This window comes from Tamandua tetradactyla, chromosome 19, assembly GCF_023851605.1.
Source record: "Tamandua tetradactyla isolate mTamTet1 chromosome 19, mTamTet1.pri, whole genome shotgun sequence".
In the NCBI taxonomy this organism is placed as follows: Eukaryota; Metazoa; Chordata; class Mammalia; order Pilosa; family Myrmecophagidae; genus Tamandua; species Tamandua tetradactyla.
Genome location: NC_135345.1, coordinates 37,640,645 through 37,655,131, shown reverse-complemented (window position 1 = coordinate 37,655,131; position 14,487 = coordinate 37,640,645). Strand labels below are relative to the sequence as shown.

At 40.7% G+C, this 14,487-nt stretch overlaps 1 protein-coding gene across 6 annotated transcripts in view; it reads left to right on the top strand.

The window, feature by feature from the left end:
* ARAP2 (ArfGAP with RhoGAP domain, ankyrin repeat and PH domain 2) overlaps positions 1–14,487 on the top strand; it is a 267,935-nt gene that overhangs the window by 40,199 nt on the left and 213,249 nt on the right. For 4 of the 6 annotated variants that reach the window (XM_077136561.1, XM_077136562.1, XM_077136563.1 and 1 more), the window contains exon 1: positions 3,837–4,007. The exons of 1 other annotated variant lie outside the window; for it this stretch is intronic. The gene's annotated coding sequence lies outside the window, so the exon portion shown is untranslated. Of the gene's footprint in view, positions 1–3,836; positions 4,008–14,487 lie in introns of those variants that run through there. One more of the 6 variants, XM_077136564.1, reaches the window with a different exon arrangement.

Genomic DNA, 14,487 nt, shown 5'->3' with positions numbered 1-14,487 from the left:
CTTTGAATTGGTTATCTTATGTCTCTAATACATTCCTAATTTGGTCTACTGTATCTTTCATCTCTCTGAGATCTGCCATTTTTCTATTTAAGCTTTCAAATTCTTCTTTATGCTTCTGTAGTGTCTTCCTGATATCATTTATTTCTTTATAAATACCCTTGAGCAGTTTTTCCATATTCTGTGTCCCCTCCAGTGTTTTGATTTGGTTGTTTGGTGGAGTCGTTTCTGCTTAGATCTTCACATGCCTTGTGATTTCTGGTTGTGTTCGGGGCATTTGAATATTTTAATAAGGTTATTTTGCAAGTTGCTTTATTTCACTTGCCTAAAATTTGCATTTACTTGGCTTTGTATTGAAAGTTTCCTTTTGCACTTGGTTTGTCAGTAATCTCCTGCCAAACCAAGGCCTGGATTTCATGTAGGGGGTACGATTCTACCTGAGGATCTATTAAACGCTAGGCTGGGGTGCAGCCTGCCACATAGGAGCCCTTGCAAACAGGGCGTCTGCCTGCCTGCACTTACTACTTCTCAACAGCATGTGGCAATCCTGAGGCCCCTATTCTCCTCAGGGCCACCCCTTTCCAACTTCAGCAGCCCTTTTACACTTACCCCTTCTCACCAGCATGTTGCATGCCTGAGGCACCTCCTCCCTCAGTCCAGTGCCTGCAGTGACTGTCTGGAGAGATAGCATGTCCGGCAAGGGGACAGCTCCTGGCTCATGGTGCCAGGACCGCTGTTATTGGTGTATGGGATGGGTGAGCTGATACAGAGCCCACGGGAGCAGTCAATCCACAGTGTCGTGCCCAATGGGATGGCCATTCACTGTGCACAACAGAGCAAATGCTCCCAGTGCCTGGGGGCATGGCTCTTCATGGCAGACTGAGGTGCCTACTCTGGTGTTCCTGGTAGGTGCCACCAGCTGCAGATCTGCACAGGGATTTTTCCCCAGCCGCAGCTGGGGCAGACTGGAGCAGAGGGATGGTCAATTTCCTCCAATCCATACTTCTCCATGTACTGCCATCCACTCCCATTGGGGATCACAGCCAGTGAAACCCATCCTATTCTCCCCATCCTGATCCCCTCACTTCTCCACCCTGGAGACCCTCTCAGATTATTCACTTCCCTGGGACTGAAGTCTTGGTCATTCCCTCTCCATCCCCTATATTGTTCCATGGAGCAGGGATGAATTAATCTACCTCACTCTGCCATCTTCCAATTTTTAAAACAAAAATAACAACAGATCATCATCAAGAAGCTAAGTTACTGTTACAAAGAGGCACAAAGACCTAATTAACTTATAAAATTACCAAATGAAATAACTTGAGGACAAAACAATGCTAAACCCTCTGACATCATAAATGATGTAAGAATTTTTGTCTATTTAATATCCCTCAGTAATGATTTAGTTTATTTGGCAACTTGGCTAGGTTATGGTGCTCAGTTGCTTGGGCAAGCAAACACAGACCTCATTGCTAGTTGATTTTATCTATAACTGATTACATCTACAATCAACAAAGGAGATTGCCTTCAGCCTTAAGAAACTCCTTATCCAACTGGTTGAAGACTTTAAAAGGAGAACTGAGGATTTCAGCAGTCAGAAGGAAGAATTTCTATCTCCACTTCAGCCAGTCAGTTTCTCTTAAGGAATTCACTGAAGCCTTCACAGAATTCCCAATTTATGGCTTGACACACAATTGGGGCTTGCCAATCTCCACAGTTGTGAGAGTCAATTCTTATAATGAATCCCATAATATTCACACACACACACACACACTTTCTCCTGTTGGTTCTGTTTCCCTGGGGAACACTCACTAATAACCCCCCTTGTTCAGAAAAAGAATTAAGATGGTTTACAAAGATAAAAATAAATGAGAAGTATATGAGAGCTCTGAGCCAGAGAAAAACAAACAAACAATATAGACTTAGGATGAAGCCAGGAGAGAGCCACATAAATAAAATTCATGCCATAAGTGCTACAGGAATCCAAAGAAAAGACTATTTTTGAGGTTTGGAAAAAGCCAAGCAAACTTTCCCAGTAGTAATGGGGCTTGATCGGAAGTATTTAGTTCAGGAGAAACGTGGACTTGGTGCCTTTGCAGAGTGTCATAGTTGGTTCAGAATCTCCACGGGACAGGACAGGGCTTTTGGTGAGCGTGTTCTCTGGATGAAGGTGACCCCTCTCAGCCCTGGGCTCCTGGGAAGCCTCTCTTGCCCTGGACTTCACCAATTATCTCATTTACATAATAAGCTTAGTGGTTTCCCTAATTGTTTCACTTCAAACAACAGATACAGGAGAGAGATAAAAGCAGTTTACCTCTTAAGGGAGAAAATTTCAGCCATAGTCTACAGAGAGATGTTTATTCAAATAAAAAAAAAAAAGTTTTAAGGTATAGGCCTTTGAATTTGTCTGCAAAAAAGTGGATTATGGAATCTTTCGATATTCATGGGCCCACAAGTTTTTTTTGTTTTTTTTGGTTGCTGTATTTATTTTCTCTTGCTGTCTCCTTATTTATTATCACTTTCCCAAGAGTGTAAAGACGTTTCCAGTGTCAAGGTCCAACTCAAAGAAGAAGTGTCTCCCCTGGACCTAACAATCTCTGCTGCAAGATGCATGGCTAGCCACTCCCTCCTGGGGAAAAGACAAGAAAAGGGAAGGGCATGACATTATGGGTATATTTAACATCATTGACTTGTATTCGTGAAAGAGGCTAGAATGCGTAATTTTAGGTTGTACATATGCTACAGAGAATGAACCTTATTGTAAAGGATGGACTATAGTTAATAATAAAATCATATATTGTTCCATCAATTGTAACACAGGTACCACACCAATGCACCACCTAAAATGACAGGGAAAACTCTTCTGTGTGCCTGTGTGTGCCAGGAGGGTAGGTATATGGGCACTCTGTACGTTCTGCATGGTTGTTCTGTAAACCTACAACTCCTCTAATTAAAAAGTTATTAAAACATAAAATTCGTGGGGAGGCTGTATTCCTCAGATGGTAGAGTTCAGATTTAAATTGAAAAGCATTTTCACTTTTTAAAACTATGTTTGCTTGGGCAAGTTGCTCTGCTTCTCAGACTTCTTAAACTAGAGAATGGGGATATAACTCCCTACCTCACAGCCATGATGTGTAGGAGAGTTCTTTCAAACCTGCTCAACCCAAGCACCGTAGACTTATAGGAAATATAGATTCTCCTGCCCAGTGAATGCAAATTTATAAAGCAGTAGCCTGGGAAAATTAGTGCTCCGGATGACTTTAGTTTGGGAAATGCTGAAGTAACCTGGAAAGTACTTAGTAGAATAATACTAATAACCAGTCACGGTGAGGTTCCGCCCATCTACAATCAACGCCCCCATTAGTGCCGACGGACAGAACAACCCGCCAGCCGGAGCCGGGTAAGGTTAATGGGCATCCCCCTCCCAAGAGGGTAAAGCCGTTGCCGCCGCTCTCAGCTGCGGGGCGCGCCCTCGCAGTTTCCACCGCCCGCCCGGCCCGGCGCCTCCCGGCCGAGGTGCTCCAGGTAGTGAGGGTGTCAGGCGCGGCCAAGTGGCGGCAAATTGAGTCAGCCGTTCAACTATGTTGCGGAACCAGGGCGGCCGGCTCGGCCAGCCCCGCCGCTGAGCCTGGGTTGCCCCAGCTCCGGGCGCTGGCACCCCGCCCCCGCAGGCTCAGAGGAAGCGACCGAGGCGCGCCGCTGGAGCACCTGGGTGTGAGGTCGGCGGCGGGCGCGGCGCTTCCGGAGCCGCGCGCCCGTCGGCGGCCCGCGCTCCCCGCCTCCAGGTGCAGCGACCGCGGCGCGCTGGCCCGAGTGACAGCGCCGCCCGCGCGGCCGGCGGCTGGGGAAAGAGGCGGCTGCCGGCAGCCGGCGTGGATCCGGAAGGAGGAGGCCCGGCTGCCAGGGGCAGAGGGGTGAGGACCGAGCGACCAGAGCGGCAAGGGGCGCCGGCGCCCGGGCTCCCCCGTCCGGCTTCGCCATCTGGGCTCGGCGGCCCGCGCGCGGGGCGGGTGAGTACCCGGGAGCCGAGGGTGGGCTTGGCCGGCGGCGTCGGGGCTGAGGAAGGTGTTCCCCCGGACGCTTCGGGGGGTTTTCGACACTTTCAAGGGTTAATTTCCAGAGCGCCAAGTGCTGGGCTCTGGTTTCTGCCCCTTGGATTTCGCTCCCGCATGTGGGCATCTAAAAGGAAACCAGAAGCCGGTAGGTGATAGGAAAACTCAGTTTACTTCTGGGATTTGGCACGGAGGGTGGCAATCCGGACGGTCAGCTAGACTCCCCTAACCGCTCTCCCCCCGGTCCCGCCGCCCTCCCAAAGAGGCGCTGGAGTTTCAGGCACCCAAGTTATTTACTTAGTAGAGATAATGACTTTGCTTCGGTGTCTGTGCTCCCCCGCACTCTGCTTGTTATACTCTTTAGGCCTTTTAATTAACTTTAATTACAGTCGTTTGGCCTCCACCTGCCTGAACCCAGGACCGTACGCGGAGAGCTGTGGGCAGCGAGTGTACCAGATCTTTCTCCTTTACTTTTGGAGACAGATCTCTCGGAGAATGGGTGCTCTTATCACTTAGTGAACTAAGTTTTACTTTATTTCATTCTGGCGTATTTTCTTAAACGCTTCCCTCACCTCCTTGTGGCGATCTAGTGGTATTTTCGGAGGTGGCGGTGGTGCGGGGGTGTAGAAGGCTTCATGAAATTATATTGTGAGCCATAATCTTTGGTAATTAGAGGAAAAATGCCAGAGAATGATGAAGTATTTCGTGTGGAATAATGACATCTTAGGCTGTTAGGAGTTTGTGTGGTGAGGGCAACACTTTTCACAAGCTTGTCCTTGAAGTTAGCTGCTCAGTGAAATACTTTTGGCTTGAAAAACGTGTTTGTATTGTAAAAATAAGCTATTTTTAAAAGTACTTTTAATCGGATGTCATTGTTACACCAATAATAGTATTGTACTCAGGGCTCGGTATTGATTTCTCCCGCACTTAAGCACTCTGCACCCCACAAGTTAATGGAATGGTGCCCATAAGTAATTGGAAGATGAAGTTATGGCTCTTTTTAAAAGGAAGCTATCTTTTTAAAAAGGAAATATCTCTAAGCTCTTATTTATGACTTTCAGACACTTATAAGAGTGATATTGAGGCAAAATTCTCATGACATTCCTCTGTTGAACAATGTTTAAAAAAGAAAAAAAAAGTAAAGTAGGTCATGGAAGTAGGCTAGAGCCTAAAGTGGAAATATCTTCTTGACTCCTTTCCAAACATATATTTTAAACACACACGCATTTAACATGGGTCTTAACACCCAGAGTATTTTATACAGACTTGATTTGTCTGTGCTTAAAGATTTATTTAAATTAAAATATACCTAGCGGGAAAGTCCAATGGTTTATTAAAACTTATTTATGTGGGTGTGTGTGTATATGTGTTTGTATATTTTTCTTCCTTTGTAGGCCTGTAAGATTTTATATAGGCTCAGGGTGAAAGGAGAAGGTGATGGCACATTTACAAACAAATTCTTATTTTTCTATTATCTCTGCAAGTTCTTAGCAGAATGTGAGTTACATAGGCAATCAGTAAGTACTTTTCAGCTTCAACTAGTCTCAGTTACTTTAAGTATAGAACTCAAATTATAATGAACTATAGAGTTTTCCCGAAAATTCTTAGATTAGCACATTGAAAGTATGAATTTTTTCAAACCTGTTTTGAATTCTTGGTTTTAGTTTTCATGATATCCAAGAAGGTATTTTGTTTTGTTACTTTCTACCCTACCTCTGTCCAACTTTAAGTTTAACCGAAGATGTTGTAAAAAATTTAATTATACGTGGTGATCATTGCCTAATAGCCTTCTTTTAAATTGTTTTTTTTTTTTTTTCGCTTATTCATTGACTCATTTATTGGGCCTAATTATCGCACATACTAAATTGTAGGGATTTTTGGAATTCCCTGTAAAATATTAATTAGGTAGAGAACTTCTTATGAATGTTGGAATTATTTCTTAACTTTGACTAACTGTTTTTGGCGTGTTTTGAGGCTATGAGATATCGTCTTAATTTTTTCTAAGAAGTCCTGACCTTTGCAATTTATGCTTTTAGTTATATATGTGTATATTTTAATTGGCCAGATTGTACACTAGTGGTAAATACCAGTAGTGTCTACTGGTGGTTAGGCCACTTTGCTTCATTTTCTTTTTGGAATAATAGTGGTATCTTCTTTACATAATTCTACTTAGAAATTTGATGTATGAAATTACATTACGGTGTTTGCTTGGCCTAAGCTTACTTCTTCACCCATGCTTTGGTGGGTTGGAATAGCCGTTTTGTTGAGGAAGAACTAGTGTGAAGAGGTTGGAAAAATGATTTCCTTCTTTTGTGCCATTCTGTGTACAAAGGTGGGTGGGTAAGTGAAAACATACTCAGGGAGGATCAGACTCAGATAATTTATCTGCCTTCTTGGACTCTCAAAATTAGGATTTAAAAACACTCTACTGGGCAGTGCAATGGTGGCTCAGGGCCATAATTTTCGCCTGCCATACCCGAGACCCGGGTTTGAGTCCTGGAACCTGCCCATGTGAAAAAATAAAACAAAAACAAAAAAAACAAAAAAATACTCTACTGGTTATAACACATAACTTTAGGAAGAGGAGAGAATGATTTAATCATTTTGGGGTTCAAGAAATGATCAGGGAAATGCAGAAGTGAAGCATGGCTGCCATGTCAGAAAGGTTCAGGCTCATGGGGGTGCAGATGGTGAAAGGGATTGCTGAGACTTTCACTGTATCTTGATGGAGTTCAGACTCCTTAGCCAAATATTCAAGCCCCTCCACAGCCACCCCAGCTTCCCTGTGAGGCTTTGCCTTCCATTACTAGCTGAACCTTTGGTGGGAGACCTGATTTTGTCTCCTTGCCGTTGTCTGAGAACATCTTCCTTTCTGCCTCTTTATGGCATTTCTTCTACTTCAGATCCTGTATTCTCCACCTGTTAAATGTCTTCCTACAAGAATTGGAACTCAGCTCCTTGGCTCCTTCATGGGTTACCCAGCCTCAAAGCCCTTAATTGGTGCATTATTTTACTGTACTATTCATGGAGCGCACTTGAGATTTTTAAGGTATGGTGATGGTGCCAGTTCTCTATGTGATTAAAAATAAAAATAATACTAAAATGTAAAAAAAAAATACTAAAATGTAAATCACATAAGAGGAAAGATTACAGAATTTGATTTTTTTCATTAGTATTTCAGTGCGTTTTTGGGTGCATTAGATACTGGCACATATATGTTGGTATTCGTTCTTTACGGGCATTTTTTGAGTATTAAAGAATTGATTGTTCATGTGCATGTTATTTTCCTTTGCTTTTAGTCATATCTAATCTACCCCATTTAAATTTTACACTTTGGGGAAAGAAATTGTGTCTTCACTTTTTTTAGTTGTTCTTAGCACTGTTTTCAAATGAGATAATAGAAGCTATTATGGTGAATTGCAAATACTTTTCCTTTTTATTAAGAGAGGGTAGTGTTCCTTAAGTAGTTGTTGAATGAATAAACAAATACGCGTGTCAATAAGTTAGGAGGCATTTGCTGAGAATATCCTCTTTTCATAAGGAAAGAGGCTTGGACAGTTACTGAACCAATAGGAATAAGCCCTCAAATTCAGTTGGAAAAGAGGTCAGGGTGCTATTTATAAATGCAAAGAGAGGAAATGTTCACAGTAGACTATTTTGAAACATCTGGTTGTTAGTCTAAAAATGTAACAAATTCAGGGAAATGGTGGAGTATATATTTGTACTAAAATTTAAAAATGGAAATACAGTGTATATGTTACAAAAATGTGCACATATTAGTATGCATTTTAAAATCTTTTTTTGAGGTATAATATTGTACCAGTTTTTGACCCAAATGCTTTAAGCAATGAAGCAACGCACAATGTGACGTGAAAAAATCCAGAAAAATATGTGCCAATGCTCACTTTATGAGTTCTAAGGGATCTCTTTTCAGCTCTCTCAGGTTACTAATGTGGCTAGACTGTAGAGAGGGTAGGAGTGAGGGGACACAGGACAGCAGCTGGGAACAGGGCAGGTAGGAGAGGGCTGGCAGCCCTGCACTCAGATGATTGTTTCCTCTTCACTGATGTAGGCTTTGGCCTGCATTATCCCCCTATTTTAATTTTCTGCCTGCTAAAACAAATACCATATAGTGGGTTGGCTTAACAACAGGTTTTTTTTTTTTTTGGTTTACGGATTTCAGAGGCTAAAAGGCTCGCTTCTTGCAGGGCTGGTATTTTCTGGCTAGCCATCAGTCTTTGAAGTGCCTTGGCTTTTTGTCACATGGTAATAATGCACATGGAGACATCTTTGCCTTTCCCTTTTGGGTTCCACTGACTTCTAGCTTCTGGCTGCTCCCCGTGGCTTCTCTCCTGTGTCTCATTTCCTTTGCTCACCCTCATTCAGTTTGGTCACAACCATGGGTTCACAACCGCAGAAATAGGTTAAGATTAAGAACATGTTTTTCTGGGGTACATAATTCAGTCCCCAACACCTTCTGTCTACCCTTCTAGGAATTCTGAAAGATAAATAGGATTATTCCTCTACTTTAAAGATCCCTTATTTAGAATTTAAAGCAAGTCTCAAACTTTAGCCCATTAACGTAACATCTAAATGAACAGCTTGAAAGAGAAAAGATTTACTGAAACTACGGAGATTAGAAAGCATTTAACTGTTATTATCTAAAACAGTTAAAGTAGGTATTACCTGTATTACTACTGACTTACTGTAAGCCAAGGAATTTTCACTGTTGGTTTTAATAGTATGTGGAATTGGATATTTAGTTATAGACATTGAAACGGTTATTTTACAGATTATACAGTAAACAAAATAATAAAAATATAATTTTGAGCAATCCTTTCTCCTTGATCCCAGCCATGAAATGGTTTTGCTTGGAGCCTGGCTATTTTCAGCTCAGATCTCAGTTATTCTCTACCTAGTACATGCTAATAAAATGCTTTTTTATTTTTGTTTTTGCTTGCTAGGTACTGTTCTAAGAGCTTTATGTGTATTCACTCATTACATCCTCAAAACTGTATAGTAGGTGCTATTATCATCCTTGCTTAGAGATGAAAATATTGACGAATAGAAAAATAAAGGAAGTTTCCTGTGGTTATAAAGCTGGCAAATGGCAGAGCTGGGGTCTATACCTCTGTTGCCTGGCTGCAGTGCCTCTTATAGACATTACTGTGCTCTGAGGCCCAGCTCTAAAGTCTTCAGGAAAAATTATTATTTTTCGTTTTCTAACCCCATCTGTCTTTTGCTAAATTAACATCAGATGAGGAGTCTGTGTTTCTGAGAAGTTAAACAATTTAATCAAGTAAAGGGAAGCCTGGATTGTAATATAGGCAGCATGACTATATGCTACTGCCTGGAGAGAATTAATGAGGGTTGGAATAGCAGGGAAACCTTGTGGATTTGTAAGTACTAGACTTATAAGACTTGACTTGGCCTCCAAAATAAGTAAAACAACCAGGTATATAAAGTATATTAATCAGAGTTCTTTAGAGAAACAAGCAAAGGATATATATATAGAGATTTATTATATGAATTGGCTTGCAGAAGTGTAGGGATTGGCATGTCCACATACTGTAGGGCAGGTCGCAAGTTGGAGATAGATCATGAAGTTGAAATTGTTATTCCCCAGGAGAAGCTAGTTGGCTGAGATTGATGCAGAAATCTTTTTTTGTTTCTCTTTTTGTTTTTAATCTCTGAAATCCTTAGTTCTGGCTGTTAAGACTTTCAACTGAAGGGATGAGGAGACGCCCCCTCATTGTTGATGGCAATCTCCTTTGTTAATTGAAGATTCAATCAACTGTAGATGCAGTCAGCTGACTGTAGATGCAAATCCATCAGTGAAATGCCTTCATAATAACAATCAGGCCATTGCTTGTGGCACAAACAAATAGACACTGTAACTCAGTTGACACATGCAATTAAACATCACACACAGGGAGTATTATTTGAGAAAAGCTGAGATGTTGTTGGTGTAAATCTTCTTGTGTTTCTTTTTGTATCATATTTAAAATCAAACCTTCAAGATCATGGTCAAATATCCATACTCTCTTTTCCAGTTAAGCAGTTTTTAAATCATCACCATTGACTTTTATGATGAAGGTGAATATTTATTTTGGTTATATTTGATTATTTGATTTTAAATTCATTTTTTATGTTATATTCCTGTATTATCTAAATTTCTGCAATGATAGATGCAAAATGAATTTTAGTAATTAAATAATATATTACTATTGTTTTATACTGTATATTTAAAGATATTTTCCCTTAAGTTGTGATTGGCCCTTTAATCTCGAGTAATCAAATATGAATGTAGACTTCCATATTTTACCACCTTCATGGACATATACAGCCACAATCAACCTCAAAAGTGTATAAAACTTGAACTTGCCTTCATGTTATGTTTAAGCAGCATTTCTTTACTGAATATTTTAGACAGTCAAAGGATAGGGGATATATGAAGTCTTGACCTCTCTGCTATTAATTATTATATAACTATTAGGAGGTATCATAATTAATAGTGCAAGCTATGGAGTTTCACTCTTGGAATTCTGGCTTTTCTGTCTGTTGTGTGATTTTGGCCATGGGGATTTTGTTCTAGGCAGCTATAAGGATTAAATGAGATCCAACACAGATGACTTGTAAATATTAGCTATTATTTTTAGAATCATAGATAGATGGAGAGTGATTTACTTAAGGTAGATGAAAGGATGGTAGAGAGGAATGTCAGACTGCCAGTTTTACAGCTTCCTGGGAACTAAGCTTTCAGGCTAGATCAGTAAGTTAGGAGTCCTGATCTTTGGCCTTTCGCAATCTGCTCTGTACTGCGGGTGGAATAATAGTCCAACAAAGATATTTTCTCAGAACCACTTCCTTTTCTGTGTGCTGTGGGAAATAGTCAAACTTGAATGGGTTGTCTTTATGAATACTTGGAGTTAATTTCTTGGTGTCAAACAATGAGTTTGCTTGACATATGAATAACATAACAACACCCTTTCTTTTGAATATATTCTATGCTGAAGCAAAGGTGGACATCTATAAGACTTGTAGCCTAAAGTTCCATGTGGTATCCTTATAGAGCTCCTTAGTTTTTCAAGTTATTAACTATTTCTCTCTAATAAGTTTATTGGCAACTTGGAGGCAGGGATCCTTTTCTGTTTTATCATCAGTAGTGCCAGGTACCATATGGGGAAATGAATAGTTGTAGAAAGTTAGAGGAGTAAAAATTGTATCTGAGGGTATCATTGTAGGGTGTCATGTAGTCCTGGTTCTTGTCCACTGGTGTCACTCAAACATTGTGACCAGCAAAACCATTTTCTAACGTATCTCTGTATCTCCCTTTGGAAGCTGGTTCCACTCCTTTGGGAACCACTGTACTGGAAAATGATGACCTCTCATTGTTATTAGAATTTGTAAAGCTCATTTTGATAATCTTAAAAAGTTTCATTATTCAGATAGCATCTTGGTCTTTTTTTTTTTTTCTGATGGATATTTTCTAAGATTCCTTTCAGTTTTACAAGCCTATGATTGTTGAGCCTATTATTTAAAAAAAAATTGCAGTTTCTAACTATGCTAAGTTATGCTTCTGATTTAAAAATGTATGCTTTTTTTAATGAGGCAGTAGGAGGGGGAAGGCTGTGCCAACCCATGAGTTTTTAAAAGTCCCGCAGATGGTTTGGAATTCTTCCAGCAGACCCTCTCTTTCCTCTCCCCTCCCAAATCTTCTGATCTGGGGACTTAGTGATTAGATAGACTGGAGAACCCTATGCTAGTTTGGTGACTTAAATAGACAATTTTTTTAAAGTATGTTTTCATAAACTTTCTGTTTCTCATCTTAAATCATCCAAAAACTGGGATGATGTTATTCAACAACATTTATTGAGCATGTACTCTGTGTCCACCAGTGAGGGGAGTAAGTCACAAGGCATGCTTGTATGCATGGGCGGATTGGAAAAAGGTCCCTCTGAAGAGGCCACATTTGATCAGAGACCTACAAAAGTGATGGAGTGAGTTATGGATATATCTTCGGGAAAATTTGAAGAAGGGCAGGAACTAAGATCATGAAGTTGGAGCAGGGCTCAGGCCAGCATGGTTGAGATGGAGTGATGGAGAGGCACAGTCAGGGATGGTGAAGTCAGGAGGTCTCAGGGTGACCCTGTAGGACCCTGGAGGACATGGCAAGGACTTTGGATTTTTTTCTAATTGTATGTGTGTTGGAGGGAGTAGGGGGTTGCCTCTGGAAAGTTTTGAGAAGAAGGATGACATAGCCTGATTTTTTATATAAATGAATCGTTATAGTTGCTGTGTCAACAATATACCCGGTAAGGGCATCAGTTAAGAAGCTATTGCAGTGGTTAGGATGTAAGCAGGGCAGGGGGTGAGAAGTAGTTGGATTCAGGATATATTTTCATGGTACAGCTGAATAAGATAATAAGAAAATGTTTACTAAGTGATATCACAAGCCTGCATGTATGAGGTGGCCATAAATGTTACTTCCTTTTCACTTTTTCTTCCTCATGGAAATGGGTCAGGGTAGGATGGTCAAATGCATAGCCATATCTGTGAAGCCAATTATTCGTGCATTCTCTAAGCACAAGCTGAATATATATTGCATATGTGTGTGTGTGTGTGTGTATATATATATATATATATATATATATATACTATGTTTATAAACAAATAATTTGTCCTCTTTTTATTGTGCAGCTTGTATGGGCCAGTCATCATCTTGGCAAAGTCTATTATACAAAAAGAAAATATTGATAGCAGCAAACATTTAGTATTTACTGTGTACCAGTCGATATTCTATGTATTTAATTCTCCTGACAGCCCTATGAGGTAGAGAACTAGTATTACTCTCATATTGCTAACGAAGAAACCGAGCATGGAGCAGTTAAATAATTGTCCAAGCTCATGAACCTAATAAGTAGAGGAACTGAGATGTGACCCAGGCTCTCTGGCTCCAAAAGTCTTGGCTCTCGCCCTACATTATCTTGCCTCTAGCTTACTACTGAATGAGCAGAATGTGATTAAATGTTCTAAGAAGCAAATGCTGTAGGAATACAGAGAAGAGTTTATTTCTTGTTCAATGGAGACCTTCTGAAGGAAATCAAATTTGAGTTGGACCTCAAAGGAAGGAAAAAAAATTCAGTTCTGGGGAGATCGTAACTGTTGTGGTGAAAAGAACTGTAGTGTTGGAAGTGCATGTTTCCTGAGCACTTAACCATGCTCTAGGCACTGTATTAGCACTTATGATGGATTACCTCATTTCCTCTTCACCAACACAACACAACAACTTAAAGGTACCTTTGAGTCTTTCCATTTTATAGGTAAGGAGACACATGTGCCTATGTGTACACTCCTAGAAAGTGGAGGATGTGGAGTGTGAGCCTAGTCTGACTCCAGACATGTGGGCAGTGTGGTGGGAGGGACATTAACTGAAGGGGAGGGGGATGCTGAGCATGGGCTCAGATGAGAAGGTTTAAAGCATGTTTGGGATATGGAAAGGAATTTAGAGCTGTAATTACCACACTTGGTTGCACATCCAAATCATCTGTACTTTAGGTTATAAATACAGATTTCTGGACCCTGTCAGCAATTGTTGCTGCCACACAGCAGATCCTCAGACCAGTACCTGGAGAGCCACTGACCTGTGGCAAGGCCGACCAGCCAGTAAGCCCAAGTGGAAGTCAGACTTCAAGGGCTTCTTCATATTACGGCATCTCTGTGCATAGTAGAATTTTTTATAGAGTTACTCATGCCTGCCGATTTTCATTTACTGTTTCCTTGGGGGCTAGAAGCTCTTTTACTAAGGAGAGAACTCCATCAGTGAACATCCTTGGGTGGTCAGACATTTAAAAAATCAGGTGATTGTAGGACGGAGCTGACATTAAAGTTCAGAGAAGGTTACAGGGCTTGTGGGAAACTTCTATGTTACAAAAAGGAATCAATTAGCTGTGTTCAGCTTATCGAGTGATAACAAAGATGGATAGTTTTTGGTGTATCCACCTTTGATTCAGCCACCAGGAAATATGTATGTGTAGTTCAAAGGAAGGAAAAGGCTTTGTGTATTAAAAATATCAACACATGGATGCACACTCACCAAAAAAAAAAAAAAAAAAAAATACAAAGCCTTTCAACCATTTCTTAGGTCTCTACCAGCCTCTCTCCCATCTCTTAATATCTCAAGAACTGTTCAAAGTTCTAGAATACTAGTTATAGATGTATATGGAGGCAGGAGTGATTCATTCAATTTCAGGGAAGCCTTCACAGAGGAGATAATGCCTGCTTATTCAGAGTTTTTAAATAGTGCATAGGTTTTTGCAAGCTGTGTAACTTTTCAAGCAGATACAGCATATGCAAAATAATATGGGGGCTGGTAAACAGTTAGCTGCCTTGGGGAAATGATAATTAATAATGAACTAAAGTGAGTGAAGGATGTTGG